The sequence below is a fragment of the Anoplophora glabripennis genome, unplaced genomic scaffold (assembly GCF_000390285.2).
Source record: "Anoplophora glabripennis isolate ALB-LARVAE unplaced genomic scaffold, Agla_2.0 scaffold53, whole genome shotgun sequence".
Classification (NCBI taxonomy): Eukaryota; Metazoa; Arthropoda; class Insecta; order Coleoptera; family Cerambycidae; genus Anoplophora; species Anoplophora glabripennis.
This window is the reverse complement of record NW_019416376.1, coordinates 1072781-1090197: the sequence shown is the minus strand read 5'-3', so window position 1 is coordinate 1090197 and position 17417 is coordinate 1072781. Positions and strand designations below refer to the sequence as shown.

The following is a 17417-nucleotide window of genomic DNA, read 5'->3' as shown; positions in this document are numbered from 1 at the left end:
TATAACACCTATTAAAGTTCTTGAAAAGACCTTTAAATTGAGTGGTTGTAGAAGTCGTTAGCATGAAAACTAATGAAGTTACAATCAAAATAAAATGATTGACTTGATTTTTGAGAAAAAAAATCGGTATTAAAATTAATGACTTGACGGAAAAAAATTAAACATATTCCTTCTGCAATTTACTTTATTTATGTATTAACAGTAGATTCTGGGAATTAGAACGATTTTAGAAGCCTAAATAAAAAAAATCATTTACTTTTGAATAATATTTTTCAATTTTTTAAAAAATCGTCTTTTTTTCAAAATATTCAAAAAACTAACAAAGTTATACAACAATTATAGAATAAGAAATTGTAGGTTTTTTCTTACTGAACAATTTGCTTTTTTTAAAATTTTTGTAGTTCAAAACTAAACTCTGAGACTGCCTTTCCTGGGCCCCTTTAGCTTACAAATCTATAAAACAAAGGTTTTCACAAAAACTGCAAATCACAGAATTTCTCTACAAAATGGTTTCCCTACATTCCCTACAAAATGGTTTTTTGAGTAAATTTATAACTTTAAAATTACTAAAGTTATGGTAAAAATATTAATCGCATTTTTTCGCTAAAATTTTTCGGTGTAAAAAGTTATTGTTCGGTGTAATGGTTTACGTTTTCATAAACGGAAATGGCGCTAGATAATGTTGGTCATATTACTGAAACGACTGTAACGGGTACGATTTATGCGCTTTAGACGTATGTCATTGAGGAAATAACGTGAAATAAACACCAAAACAATTTTCTGCGTTTCAATTATAAGTCCTGGGGCTCATTGGCATTGCTTACTTTATTTAAAAAGTATTAAGCTAATGAGCGTCATTCTACCTGGAAAAAATTAGACAGAGAAACAAAAAATTTTCATGAATTTTTCAGTGATTTTTAAAAGGCTGTATTTGGGTGAAAAATTGTCTTTTCGAGATAAACAAAACAGTATTTTGAAGTTTTAGGTCTCTAGTTTCAATATTTTTAGACAAATTGGTTAAAGACAAAAGTGTTATTGTTCATTCAACCATCAATATCTCGGCAACCAATAGTCGCACGGAGACCTTTCAAAAATCAAATTGAAGCTGAATAATTAAGCTAATTGACCTCGGTATTGATTTTGAAAAAATTTTCCCGAGTCCATGAAGAGTCCTAAAAAAATTAAAAATTTTGGAAGCCAGTAACGTTGCCCATGTTCTTCGGAATGAATGGCCTGTATATGTTTCAGGATGTTCTGGTTTCAACAACTGTGCGATCTTATTAGGAATCATAGAAAGGTTATTTTTGCCGACTGGTTGGTTGTAACTTCTACCTTCTTGATCGCGCAAAAAAAGCGTGAAATTTCAGTTTTAATTTCCAATCTAATCTTGATATATTTCTTGAGAATTTCTAGGTGAGAAACAGAACCCAGGCGAGAAGTAATTGTAAACGTATATGACATACCATTTTTAGAATCTGGAATTGTAACTACAATAATGTCATCGACATTTTTGAAATTGACGTTGTCCAAAGTAAGTTTGCATAACTCATCAGAACGGCACGCTCCTGCAATGCCTAAGACCGTCAGTATCTTCATTAGCAAATATGTGTTATCGGGTGCCTGAACGAGAAAATTATTGATTTGTTCTCTGGTAAAAACTTTTGACTTTTTAGGTGTATAGCCGTCATTCTTGCATTTCAAAAATGTTCTTTGCTTGAGGTATTTTCATATATCCAACCAGCAAAATTATAACTTTTCCAAACAACCAAGGCGACTTTGCAAGATTTCGAATGTCAAATTGAATTGATTAAGGTATGTCGAAAAATAAACCCTTATCTGGTAAATAATACTTACCTACCTTCTTTATGATGTAAATAACTATTTGATCCCTTCAATTTTTCCATTAGTGTATAGTAGTGTAGGCCAGTTCAGTAGTGTATTTAGTATGCGTTAACCTTCATCAAAATGTCGATAATTTTCTCCTACCCACAATTTAGGTTAATTAATTTCTCACTTTATCCATTTTGAGACTGTCCGCAGGTACAGGTATAAATCAAATATACATTTATCCATTTAAAAGGCCACAACTTGTAGTGAAATGAATTATCACAAGAAATAATGGTAATGGTAATGACTTCTCCGCAGCCTTGCAAGTCCTGCGAGCTTTTTCTCCTTTGCCCTGATTAACTCGTTAGCCAGGCCGTTGCTTTTCAGATCCGTTCTGAGGCTTTCAGGTGCATTTTTTCCACTGCGAAATCGTTCGCATGCTCTTAATTAGGTGCCGATAGAGGCGCACCTGTTGATCCCGCCAGCTCATAAGGTAAGTTATCGCAATGCCCGGCGTAGACGTTGCTACTATTTATTATAATTGTTCCGAGGAATACGCAACTGAAGTGAATTATCTTAAAGGTAATGGAGCAGGTAAAGATGATTTATTGGCCGGCTATTGCTGCTTTTCCAGACCGTTTAATTCATACGTGAAATGTCACGGTTAAAAATAATCCCCTGAAAGTATGCTCCCATGAATTATTTCCTTCGGAATGTAGTGTAATTAATTGAATTTTTCATTTTGCGAACGTATTCGTTCCTAGATTAGGCGTTAAGCAGGGCAGTTCAACAGGAAGACCATTTTAATCAGGATTAATCAGAAGAACGGAGAGTAAGAGCTCTTAAGTTGAGTTGATGACAAATATATCTGTAAATTTAATGGTAATTTTGATGACTTTTTAAACAATTACCTGTTAAGATAAGATACTGTGAAATATTAGACATATTAGTATTTTAATTGAATTACAAAGTTGCTAAAACATACCAGTCTACGTATAAATTTTTATACCGTAACTGAGAGTCAACGACTTCAAGAAAATACAAACAAACCATATTAGTTAATTAGAGCGACATAGATTTGTTTCATTCTACAATATTTCTCACTGTGGTTGCATTTTATCCGTCTGCGGTTTCATCTGGTCTATTTAATCAAGCAAAGAATATCGCAACCATTATGCACGACAACATCCACCATATCTTTATCAGATCGAGTTACACAAGAAGAAAATAAAATATAAATGTGAAGTATACTTATAAAATCATAGAAGATCTTTGGTTTGAAGAACTGAAGGATATGAACAATCAAATTTGGACCCAAAAAACTCAACTAACAATGGAATTGGACAAAATAGTACAAGGGATCAGATACGCCAGTGAAAGCTAACAATCTTACATACTTATTCTTTCTTTTTTAGGTAGGTCTAGATTCAAAACCTACTAGCTAATAAAATACCTGCCCTAAAGTGTATCATTTGCACCAGATAAAAAGGACGCCGCTATTGGTGTTACACAAAACTGATAAATGTATGTGTTCAGGTACCAATAGCTGTGCTCATACGCTTCGGTATAAACTTTGTACGACCGCAGGATGTAATTAGCGCCTAGGATAGTTGCGTGTCAGCGCGGAAGACTATGTTTGCAGAAACCTCCAGACGAGATATCGCCTCACAAATTACGCTGATTGCGGGTTAGTGCTCTTCTAATAACCGACTTGTGGTCTTTTCTACCCGGAACGAAGATCAATTATACGTGGATATCAGCCACGATCGGGGAGTTTTTCCTCCTAAATCGGCGCTTGATTAATGCCTCATTTGATGGTTGTGCGAGGTTGGTAAATCATAGAGTGCGTTGAGTTATTTGATGAAAGGAAGTACCGGGTTCTAGTCCAAGTAATGGCTATTAATACACGTCTCCGAACATGTGCAAAAAGAGTTTGCCAAATGATTGCTTGTCGCTATACATCTATACAATATATTTCTATACAGAGTGTTTTGGAATGCCCTCGAATATCGACGGCTACTTTTGGCTTCGCAAGTCGGAATCGAAAGTTAAGCGAAAATCGACTGGACTTGGAATACGACATAGGGTACTGGCTATATTTTTATATCTGATTTCTATATGGTTCTGTACCATCACTTGTAGAAATTTTGGTTACGTATACTAAACTGGTCCGCTTTTCTACGCTTGTCTTATTTTTTACAAAGTAAAGGAATTACAGTTTCTATTGTCTGGAATTCTACGTTTGTATAACTTTCACAAGTGAAGACATGCCTTCGATATGCATCATCCACACGATACATTTGTTTACGTTTGACAAATATGTGTACTCTGGTACTACTACTATAAATTTAAGCATGTAATCCTATAAATACCAATTTGCTCGGAAATATCACATTTAATATCAAGATATACTTGTTTCCATCCTCCAAGTCCGACTGCATTTTAATATTGCTTGTTAATAACCGACAACAACGGATATTTCTTGGGCAACGTGTGGTATGCCATTTATCTTGAAAATTAAAAGGACATTAGTTTCCAGAACTGTGAAACACACGCTAATTTGATGTTAAATACCCACCGAAGTGATAAACGGCCTAGTAGTTCTTGGGCCATAAATTATTTCAGCTGTTATTAAGAATATTATATATGCTTAAACGTTAACCTTATTTGGTGAAAGGAAATATTTAAAATGCCACCGACTCGCCGTGATATTATTTTTAGACACTAATTGTTATTCAATCACAACTAATTGCCAGCATGCTCAGGAATATAAAAAAAATCGATTTACATGTCACTTATTTGTCACTGTAGAAAGGACGTGTGCGTTTAATGACCCTATATCTCTTTTAGTATCCATTTTCTAATTTTTTGATAAAATAATCATCGTCATTACACTCAAAAGTTGTCTTCTGTGCAATCTTTTTCATTTAATTTTCATAAATATTTGATAACAACATAAGAATAAGACTCTGTCTATGTACATATTACTTGTACACTATAAATAAGATAATTAACTATTCAAGTAAATAAAATAATTAAAACACACCTTTCTATTTCTTTTTGGTAGATGCGTATACAATTTTCTTATTTTAGTTGACAATCATTGTAATTATTTAAATATTCTTCATGATTTTTTCCAATCTATTTAACACACTTGTTAATTGTAATAACAAATTATCTCCCGAATTAATTGCTCCGCCAGATGCGTAGTATCAGTCACGATTTGTTCCACTACGAATCTTAAACATATGGATCTCATGTATGTGCCTATTGATTTATTTACCTTTAATCCCCTGTATATATCCTCCATAAACTTCTGAACACGTTTATTCTGTACTGATGACCTAATACGTGACAGCTTGTTCAAAACAGGAAACATCGGAAGCACGAGATGTGACCGAGTATGAATGACAATTAACTTTCTGTCGTACGCTTTAGCTCATTGTAAGGAAGTCGCATTGAACTCGAGTGGTATGTCTAATAAGGGTTATTTCAGGGTAATAATACGCAACGCAGGTAATTTGTTTTTCTTTTAAAAGATCTAGTAAAATTGTTTTTTTTTTTCGATTTTCTGTCTTTATTAGGCCTTCCGAATACCTGGTTAAAATTAATTACATTATGACCAAATCCATCACCACTTACCTGATAAAATTAAATAAGTTAGCGAATTCAAATTATTTATAATTTTTTGTAATACAATTTAATAAAATTAATTTTAAAACACGAAAAACAGTAACTTTAATTGGATCGGATGTTTTTGAGACCATTTTATTAGTTAATTCAATATCTTTTTTTTCTTAAAACCTAGTGCTAAAAGGTAATTTACAAAGGACTAAATATTGTTTAGACCAAAACAGGGCCCATTTTTTAATGACAGTAATGATATAAACTTTACCCTGCCACATATTTTATTTGTGTTGTTATATTGAATTTGTTACATAAAAATTATAAATATAAACAAACAGACGATAAACATATACTTTATACTTAGTACCGACTCGTAAATACCTGCAATGAGTACAGTGTACAAATTAGAAACCATAAAACTAAATCATATTTTCATGGCTTTTAAACCAGTTCTTTCATAACGTTAATGTTAATCCTCATGATGAATCTTCTAAGTGACAACCAAGTTTACATTCAAAATAATTTATTATTTATTTGTGGATCCGTGTTATTCTACTATTTTTAGATCTGTGTTTATGAATAAGATTAACTTTTGTCAATTTCTTGGCAGACAAACAAGACTTGGATGAAGCAAAATAAATAAGCTACTATATCTGAAGGTAGTCGTGTTCATAACAAGGAATAAACAATTGCGGGATGATTACCTCTGCATAAACAACAAAACAATCGATAATTTGTTTTTACAGCTTACTTATAATTAAGGTTTTGGCCAACGTTTTTACCTAATGCAAATAAAATATCTGCTTTGTTAACATATTCACAATAATTTCGACAATTATTTTAGCAAACATTGCACTATTGTTACTACAAACCTACTTCCAAATGGCTTGTAAATAAAGACACGTAACAAGGTTGTTCTTATTTTTGAATATTGCGCAGCATGATTTTGAACATTGTTCAAAATCTGTAAATACTATAGTAACTGCTAAAAAAAATAAATTCTATGATTTCCATAGACGTAAATAACTCCAATTTCGTTAACATGGCATGTTGTTCTTAATTAGTCGATACTATTGGCTGTTGTTAGCACTGCCAACTTAGCAACATAATGTAACTGCAATGAAAGCTTCTAATCCTCAATATCTGTTAAAACTTTACTTTACTATTACTTTGAGAAATTCATATAATTCGTAATAAATAAAATAAGTGATTATGTTATTTATTGACAATATTTAATGTTTTTGTTGTCATATTTTTTTGTATCGCGTTCGGAATTTGCGGAGGAATCCGCTGTATCATTTCGTGTAGCTTGTGGTGTAATGGTTGAAATATTTGATACAGTACAGATGCAAGATATAGGTCAGTTATATATAAATATGCAAAACGGCAGGCCGAGATAGTTACAAGTCCCCCATACAGTATCAACTGCTCCCATACCATATCTGAAGCCGTATAAAGTGTGTCGCTTTTCATTTGTACGTTGAAATGTCTGGGAAGCATCGTAAATATATGTTGCTGGTCTGCGGAGAGGCATAAATTTGGGAAATTTATTACCCCTCTTATTTTTAACACAACGGACGTTTAAATGGATATGCGTTTTGAATAGATCTAAGTTATGAAATGTAAGTGTACATTGTACATTGTATAGAGTGCGCTGAAACGTTGAAATGAATAGCAAGTGTCTAATTCAACAAATGTTTTTGTATTAAAATATGTGTGACAGATTTTTAATTCATAAACAGTTTCATAATAATTGGTTGTGACCCACAATAGATAAATGTCTAATTCTGGTTCAAAATATTTGTATATAGTACTTAAATGTTGTAAATAGACATATACAATAGATTTATTTTACATTTTCAGTAAATCCCAAGATTGTACAGTCATTGAAGCTGAAAATCAGCTGTAACCTCTGAATTCTTTGAAACTGCATGGATTTGCATGAAAATTTAGAATTGACGCTTTTTGTTTTTTAGGGGTAAAAAGTACCCCTAAGTGAAAAAAATTTAAAAAATCAAGTTTTAAGCATTTTATTGATCAAAATCTTGTTCAAGCACAAATATTAAATAACGTTCCATCTCCTCGAACATGTTTTATGGTATATTTGATCTTTTCGATCCTTTATTTAACCCCTTAAAAACTACCCCTATGCAAAAAATAATGATAAAAAATTACTTTTTAAAGATTTGGAATGATTAAATCGTGCAATTATTTAAAAGAAAAGTTACCGTATAGCTAATAAAACAATTTTTCCATTTCAACCCCTAAAAACTACCCCTGTATTGACAAAAATGGTAAAAAATATTACTTTCTAAAAGGTTGGAATGCTTTAACGGTGCAATTATTTAAAATAAAAATTCCCTCGTTGCTTATGAAACAATTTGTATTTCATAACACTTTTCAACCCTTCTAGATCACCCCTGTGCTAAAAAAATTATAAAAAATTACGTTTTAAATCTTGGAATGCTATAATTGTGCAATAATTTAAAATAAAAATTNATAAGCCCGATTGACGCTTTTTGTTTTTTAGGAGTAAAAACTACCCCTAAGTGAAAAAAATTGAAAAAATTAAGTTTTAAGTATTTTATTGATAAAAATCTTGTTCAAGCACAAAGATTAAATAATGTTCCATGTTCTCGAAGATGTTTTATGATATATTTGATCTTTTCGACCCTTTATTTAATCCTTAAAAACTACCCCTATACAAAAAATAACGATAAAAAATTACTTTTTAAAGATTTGGAATGATTAAATCGTGCAATTATTTAAAATAAAAGTTAGCTTATAGCTAATAAAAGAATTTTTCATAGTTTCAGAGTAAATAAGGCAATTTTTTTTGAGTAATGAAAAATACGTTTTCAACTTTTACCGTACATTATTAAAAAAATACGCATTCTAAACCGGTCTAACTTCAGGATCGTATGAAAAACACTAAAACAAAACTAACTGTATAGGGTCTACGATTAATTTTAATTCTGATGGAAATGGTACAGCGTTTATTCTCATTTTTCCTTAAAAAATTTGAGCAACCCATCTGTTTTTGACGATAATTCCTTCAATTTTGCTCTAACTTTTATAAGTACTCATTTTGAAGGTCTTTTTGAGTACTACAAAAAACTCCTGGAGCGTTATATACGTAAAATGAATCCTTTTTCCGTGATTTGACGTTGAATACATCGATTCGAGTATTCCCACCAAAACAAGTCCTCTTCCATTAACCATATTTCGCTTTGTATAGGACATACAACACTTTTTAAAAGACGATTTTCTTTGTTTATTTATAAGCTACATTTTTGTTCATTACACTTTTTTTATAAAAAGTTTTTTTTTCGGTCAAAATTCCATGTGGTCAATCGCGAATAACTAAAAAACTATTGATTTCTCGAAATTTTTTTGAAAAAAATTCACCCCCGAAAAGGGGCGTCAACTAATTGACCTTTTCTCTACCTATCTGCCAAATTTCAAGTCGATCGGTTCAGTTTCAAAGAATTCGGAAGTGAAAAGCTTCAATGGCTGTACTAGGAAGAGTATCTAATTTTTCATTTCAGATATCCACATATTTTTATAAGTGTTTTGTTTGCAACAGTCTTAGTCAGAGGAATTAAAATATTAACTTTAGTATATTGACGTACATACATACATTAAAAAAACATGTAATGGTTTGGGAACCCGAAGAGTGTTTGTTTACAATGTATAAAGTTTTTTAACACTCGGCTTTGTTTATTATGATGACTCAGTACTAACAAGAGTAATGGTGTGTTTCTACTAGCTGCATATTGTTATGCACGGATTGTTTTGCTTGTTCATACATCATTTTAATCATTTAAGTGCCATATTTCACAGAATTTATAGATGAATATTATAAATTGCGTAGTATTCGAATTGGTTTCGCCAATTTCTAAAAATAAAGACGTATTTCTTTACTGGATTTCAAAAATATGGGATGCTAATCAGAAATTAAATAAGATACTGGCGCGCTATCCAATAAGATCATAAATCGTATGAATTAATGAGTGTGTTAACGTCCAAGTTATCGTACTAGTAGTTTTTCCAGTGAATTTTCTTATGTAGGTTTAATTTTTGGCAAGGATATAGTTAATTTATTTTTGGTTTGACCTTAAGATAACTGCTAAACGAAGTTTAGCTCTGAATATTAACATTTCTTTAATATTCGATATTTGTTTGAACATTTTCCAGAAATTGTTTATTCTTATTATATTTAACACTGATTGTGATCGTCTAAAAAGTCAAGCCGTCCTTTCCATACAAAAAAAGCAAATTTTGATAATATTAACAACTTTAATCGATTTGAAAAATTAATATTTATGTATTTACATCATTTGACAGCATTTTAATTGTAGACTTTCTTGTTGTTCTTGTTCAATTCGGTTGTCGTTATGGATATGAAGATATTATTCTTTCTCTAGGAAACCGCAATATACTAGAAACGTGAAAAGCTTTCTTATGTAACACAAGAAAAGGTGTTTCGTCGGGAAAGCTTTTCACTTCCACACTTTGCTGTCGCTTTTTCGCCAAATGTATTCTATTGACTGTTTAACCTTTATGAAAGACCCTTTTACTATAAAAACCTTACCTATCTATCCTTAACACTTTTGACGTGCTATTTCAAATTATCATACAATTCTTCCTAATGGCAGCATTTTTCGCTCGAGGAGTAGTTTTGTGCAATACTACGCTTGAGTTATGGTACTTGTTTATTAGACAAGCCTTGTTGTGTTCTGGCAAACGAATAAAAAAATATGAAAAGTGCAAGGCGTGATCCATTTCTGTTTTATGTTAGCCTCTAGAGAGACCAAGGTAACGTGATACTGTAGTTTTTATTACAACGTTTCTCACATTACCAGGCCTTTAACCTCATAACAAAATGTGTCAATCCAGCACGTATTATATTCGTTGGTGCATTACCTACTTTACAACAGTTAATTAGTATTTTTAATATTTTACACTGTATCATTTACAACAAGCTCATACTAGTGAATCTATCGAAATACTTAAATGTGACTATGAAAATCTAGTCTTCAGTTTTTATTTCGCTTTTTTATTCTTTCAAACACCTTCAGATGCTATAAAATGTGCTGAAAACAATTAAATATAACTTTTACTTCAATATTTATTAAAAAAATCATGTCAGCAAGAGAATTGAAATATAACTTTAAGGGTTGGTCTCTCCCATTGAAGATGTAGATTTCAAATGTGGTATAAATCAGTTCTCTCTTGTTATTAGCTACGTCTATGTAAATGTGTCTTAGGAGTCAAATGAGAATCTTTAGATTTCAGTCTATCATTTGTAATTAAAGCTTTCGCACCTCTTGTGGTTTTTCTTAAGCTATTTACGTATAAAAGTCCAAAAATCTATAAAAGTGGGATAAAATGAAACTAAAACAAGGTTTTATCTACATTACAACAAGGTATGGTATGAGGAACATTAAATTTGGTCGCGATATCGTTAATAAATATAATGAAGAGTTAGAACTGAGCCTTGAGGGACCCCTGAAGTCCGAGGAAAATATCTAGCCATGTATTTTGAAAAACTGACCAGTTTATGACTATGGTTAGGCTACCTGACTTCTCTAAGATTCAATCTTACATACTAAATTAGTTTTAGTAGATTAACCTGTTACGGAATCATGCTCTAACTCTAACAACACAGGCACATAAAAAAGTCCAAACCCAAGAGATCCACATATAATTTCTGAAGGAATTCGATGCACTGAACATGCACGATCCTGCAGTCAAAATTCATCATGACTTCACAATGAATTTTGGAGGAAATCAGTTTTAACCCATATTTAGGTCAGTTTTCACCAAATAGTGGATTTTCTGAGAAATTTGGAGGTCATTGGTAAATTTTACTAATGGCATCATGTTTAACTCCTCAAAATAATAGAAAAATGATATATCTGGAAAAAAATGTAGAAAAACCAGTTTTCATCCAAAACTAACTTTTCTCCGAAATTCATCGTGAAGATATGACATTTGGACTACAGCATCGTATTCACCGCATCGAATTCCTTCCGAAATTGCTATGTGGGTCTTATGGGTTTGGGTTTTGTGTGTGTGTGTGTGTGTAATTTCTCATTTATTTACCAAATTTCATTGGAATTCCTCAAAACAATGTCAAACTGGGAGGACGAACACTTTTTTATTGGAACTTAATTAGAAACTTCTATTAAGTGCATTTACATTGGCACTTGATCCAGTGGGGCAGCTTTTGTTATTTATAGAAAGCAACGCAAAATCAAACCATGTTAAGCAAATCTTTTGTTTAAAAGAAAATTTAGAAACCACCATTTCGTCTGTATCTAAATTTTCATTATACGAATATATGACGCAGACCTTAACGATCCGCGATTTGCGATTTGTGCTCATTAGCAGTCAACAACATACATCTAGGTCAATAATTTTATTAATAAATTGCATCATTTACGCCGCCTGTAATGGCATTTTATGTGCGGCAAACCATCGTCATTCTGCCATTCCATCCACTATTTGTATTCTACGAGGTGACCTAAAGTAATTGAACGGTTCAGCGTACCGCTAACTTTTTTTCGGCACAATTTTCTGCACCACATAACGCGGGTGAAGCCGAGGAAAGAAATTTAACAAGCGTAAAACCCAAACACCATCCATACCGAGTGTGATAATAACGATATGGGATATATTTTAGCAGTAACTGAAGTCACTTGACACGCTTTGTGTTTCTGTCGAGCTCGTAAAATAATATAGCTGGCTATGATNTATTCACCGCATCGAATTCCTTCCGAAATTGCTATGTGGGTCTTATGGGTTTGGGTTTTGTGTGTGTGTGTGTGTGTAATTTCTCATTTATTTACCAAATTTCATTGGAATTCCTCAAAACAATGTCAAACTGGGAGGACGAACACTTTTTTATTGGAACTTAATTAGAAACTTCTATTAAGTGCATTTACATTGGCACTTGATCCAGTGGGGCAGCTTTTGTTATTTATAGAAAGCAACGCAAAATCAAACCATGTTAAGCAAATCTTTTGTTTAAAAGAAAATTTAGAAACCACCATTTCGTCTGAATCTAAATTTTCATCATACGAATATATGACGCAGACCTTAACGATCCGCGATTTGCGATTTGTGCTCATTAGCAGTCAACAACATACATCTAGGTCAATAATTTTATTAATAAATTGCATCATTTACGCCGCCTGTAATGGCATTTTATGTGCGGCAAACCATCGTCATTCTGCCATTCCATCCACTATTTGTATTCTACGAGGTGACCTAAAGTAATTGAACGGTTCAGCGTACCGCTAACTTTTTTTCGGCACAATTTTCTGCACCACATAACGCGGGTGAAGCCGAGGAAAGAAATTTAACAAGCGTAAAACCCAAACACCATCCATACCGAGTGTGATAATAACGATATGGGATAAATTTTAGCAGTAACTGAAGTCACTTGACACGCTTTGTGTTTCTGTCGAGCTCGTAAAATAATATAGCTGGCTATGATTTACTACGGTCCAAAATATGACCCCTAAACGGAAATTGATTCGCCTTCCATGTTTGTTAAGTTATTCATATGCAAAGTATATGCTTTAGCAGGAAGACAAATTCAATTTGTAAGTGAAATTAAATTTGATAACTGTAAAAGAAAAATAAACACCAGTAAAATAAGTAGTGATGTGTAAAGTCGGAAATGGTGACGGTGAACATGGTTGGGTGAACACCTTGAAGTGTATAATTTGAATTAATGTTGATCCAAAGGCCTTCCTTTGGTCGGAATTTCGTAAAATTTGGAATTATTGTATTTTCCGAAAATTTTCAAGGTCAAACGACTAAATGCATCTGGAAATTTTTAGTTGCATTTAATATATTAATTTTTTGTTTAATACGCAACTATTCGGATATTTATTAATCCGCTCTCAAATGATAGGAATAAATTTCCACGACATTTTTTTTATGGAGATCTTCGCCAGTAACCTTACTGTAATTGTAAATTAGAAAATTATATTATTAATAATAATATCAGAACTTTAAAAATTGCATTTACAATAAAATTAGGTGACAGAAAAAAACTAAGTGATATAACGAGCGTTCAAATAAAAACGTGGTCAAGTTGGTTCTGAAAATTTGGACGTAGGGCGTAGCGTATAGCAAATGAACTTAAACGTCATCTGTCAAAGCGCTATATCGCCGCTATCAATTTGAATATTTTCGTTTCAAAAAGCGTTTAAAATGGTGTTTTCTCAAGAACAAAAAGTGTTTATCATAGAGTCCTACTTTAGAAATGGACGCAAGATTGATGGAATATGGAAGTATTCTATTGAGGAATGTTTCATAGAATTTCAAAATCAATTTCCCGGCGTTGTTGAGTACAAAATTTTTCAAAGTGCAGTTCAGCGTTGTGTTAATGTTTTTCGTGAAACGGGCAGTGTAACAAGAAAAGAAGGAAGCGGCCGACCTAAAAAGCGGACTGAAGAATTAAAAGAAAATGTCCAACAAATAATGGAAAATGCGCCAAGAACTTCTGTACGTGTTTTATCACAAATGGTGGGAGTATCAGTCGGTACCTGCCACACAGTGTTAAAAAAAGATTTGCGTTTGTTCTCCTATCGTTTAACTTGTCAGCAAGAACTTCATGAAGTTGATTTTCCGCGACGGGCTGTATTTTGTGAATGGTTTTTAAACAACTACGGTGAACTTCATAATATCACCTTTTTTTCTGATGAAGCCTGGTTTCATTTAAGTGGTTACGTAAACTCACAGAATATGAGAATGTGGTCTTCTGAAAAACCAGATAACTTTTTTGTCGAGGGCCCTCTACACGCTCAAAAAATTGGAGTTTGGTGTGCTCTCAATCGAAGGAGGATTTATGGACCTATTTTTTTTAATGGTACTCTTACTGCGCAAAGGTATAGAGAAGAAATTATCGCTCCTTTTGTTAACCAGCTGGAAGAAAACGAAATTACAAACTTTTACTTTCAACAAGATGGCGCAAGGGCACATACGGCAGGCGAGACGATGAATATGTTGAGGGAAGTTTTCCAAAATCGACTAATAAGTCTCAATGCTGAACATGAATTTCCACCGAGGTCATGTGATATTACGCCGTGTGATTTCTTTTTGTGGCCTTACCTTAAAAACACTATTTTTGAACTGCCTATTCCTGATTTAAACCATCTGCAGGCTCGACTTATAGACAAGATTCGTGAAATTAACAATACCCCGAGCATCTTAGAAAATGTCTTTAATTCTTTGAGGAACAGGTGTGAAAAGTGCTTGGAACAAGGAGGGGGACACTTTCAGCAGCTGCTTTAATTTATTGTTATAACAAGGAGGGGGACACTTTCCGCAGCTCCTTTAATTGTTTGTTATTGTTATCACGATTATTCTTTAAAATAAAGTTATATAGTCATTAACGTTATTGAAACTGACAGCTGCTATACAGCTCGTTGAGAAATGAGGTTAAGTTGGTCGCTATAAGCTACTCCCTACGTCCAATGTGTCAGAGCCAACTTCGACCACGTTTTTATTTGAACGCTCGTTATTTACCTAATAATTAACAAAATTATTCTTACTTGGTTTATAAATATTAAAAAAATAAAAACAATTTTCATATAAGGTGGCCAGCCAACTTATATATTCACATATAAAACAACGCCGCCAGGTTTTCGTTTGCCTCCAATTTAACAAAATATTTTAAAAACATGTTTTTATAAAACAAGTTTATTCATCTGTCTTTTAAATTTGCAAAACTTGTAATGTCTTCATAAAATTGAGGATCGCATTAAGACTTTGTAGTACTTTTTCTATCGTCATCACTGATAAGTTGTTTAAGCGCTCAAGTTTATTTCTAGCGAGACACTTGTTGCAGGAATTGTTAAAATAGAGCAAAATAATTTGTACGTTTCAGAAAATGCCATTTTAAATTCCTTGTATATTTTCTATCGTTTTTTTGAACTTTTAAATTAGGAAATTGTTCGTCTCTGTACAAAATATTAAGTTCGTTTTTCAATCTATCTATTTCAAAAACGTTTGGATACATTTGTAATAAACATTCAAACGATTTTTCGGAAATTTTTTTTGCGTATTCGGGAAATTTTGAGGAATCTATTAAAGCAAAAAATGTCAATCATGTAAATTCCCAACACGAGTAGGTTAAGAGGAAAATATTCGAAAATATTTCTAATTTGTCGCAACTTTTGCCCCGTTTACTTTTCTAATATTTTAAAATTTTTCTTCGTTTCTCAAGTTTACGTCATTACTTTTTAAAAGAGATGTTTCAAGAAATAAAACAATATTGTGATATAGTTTCATTATTAGCTACCTATACAGGTATTTGATAATATAATAAGTATCTATTAAATTACGTTAAATTTATTCTTACTCTGTTTTGTTGTAAGGAAGTTGTTTTTTATTTACTTTAATTTAATACCTGCCTTGTCCTTATCCTTAAAGCCTTTGTACTATCCCTCACACTGACATCAAACACTACCCGCGTACTATGCGACGCGTACATTAACCGCGAACTGAAGCTACAAGACAAATACAAGCAGCTTTGAGCCGGCCTCAGTTTCTTCTTAAATTACGTTATTTTAACCGCCTCTCGTGGAGGGGGAGTTCTGGAGTTCAGGTATCTAACTGTTTATTTAGGTTAATAGTAAAATAGGTATTAAAATATACGGTGTGAAAGCCAAATTTACAGTGAGGCCCAGTCTCAGTTGCTTCATACGACGAACCGCCACTCATGGAGCAGGTATTAACCACATTTATCTAAATATTTCGATTTCTTCTAACTAGATCCTTACACTCCTAACTTTTGCAATATTGTTTGCGAAGTTACCAACGTTTCGCTTTAGTTTTAACCAAATTCAAAGATATGATCCAAGATAAAACCTATTTTTTTCTTTCAGTATGTTATACCAAAGTGACACGTATTATGTAACTCATATTTTTTCTTCACCTTCAACTTCTCCCAATCCGTGTCGAAGCCATGACCGATACAAAGCACGCCTCCACCACCTGGTAGACCGCTAATGCAGCTTCTTTACACCTCTTAGACGATACCTCCCGCGATAAGGTAAATTGTAGAACACGTAGGCGATAAATAACCGGCAATAAACAATAACGGACAATTTGCGTAACCGCTTAGATAAGAACCTCCGATTAATCCTATCGGACGTATCCCCTGGTAGGCTGCACGGGTGCTACCGATACAAAAATGCGCCATCGCAGTTGCAATTATAAATTAGCCAAGTCACCCGACTTGAAATTGGCCAATTTGCTCTAACATGAAACAATTTGCATATCATTTGGGGCCGCATTAGAGCATGCCTACGGTAATCGACGGGTACCTACTCGAAAAATGAAATGAAGACGTAAATACGCCTTGAAATATGGTTTAATTAACATTTATATTGAAATCGGTTGCATGGATGTATATTTAAATGCCCCGTGTTCGTGTTCCTTATAGAAGTACATATAGGGACAAGTTACAAGTATGACAGTATAATATTCAACAACACTGAATTGTGCAGACTGAACAAAGCATCTACCAAGACAGGAGGAAGTCATTGTCATTAAATGACAGGAATTGTATGTTGTAAAAACGTTTACAAAAACTGTTGTGTCATATTTTTACTCTCTCTGCTTTGTAATACACTTCATCCACCAGTTCACAAACTTGCGGATTTCTTTTACAAAAAGTTTTTTTGGTGCGGATTTTGACCAACATAACACCAAAATGAACAAAAGTTCTGTACAAAAAAACAACTCTAAATGATCCACAAAATCCCCAAATGCTTCGGGAGTTCTTCAAGGTAGTGTACTAAGTCCACTATCGTGTGTCTTTTATATCTCAAACTTACCAACAACACGTAACTCATCAATAGTTGATTTTTATGATATGACTATCATGTCAAGTCCTCAGATATCTGTAGTAGTTAGTATCTACTCTATACAACAACATC

The 17417-nt window shown here is 32.9% G+C and overlaps 1 protein-coding gene across 3 annotated transcripts in view; it reads left to right on the top strand.

Annotated features, from left to right (window-relative positions):
- LOC108905594 overlaps positions 1–17417 on the top strand; it is a 144903-nt gene that overhangs the window by 58718 nt on the left and 68768 nt on the right. The gene's annotated exons all lie outside the window — the stretch shown is intronic.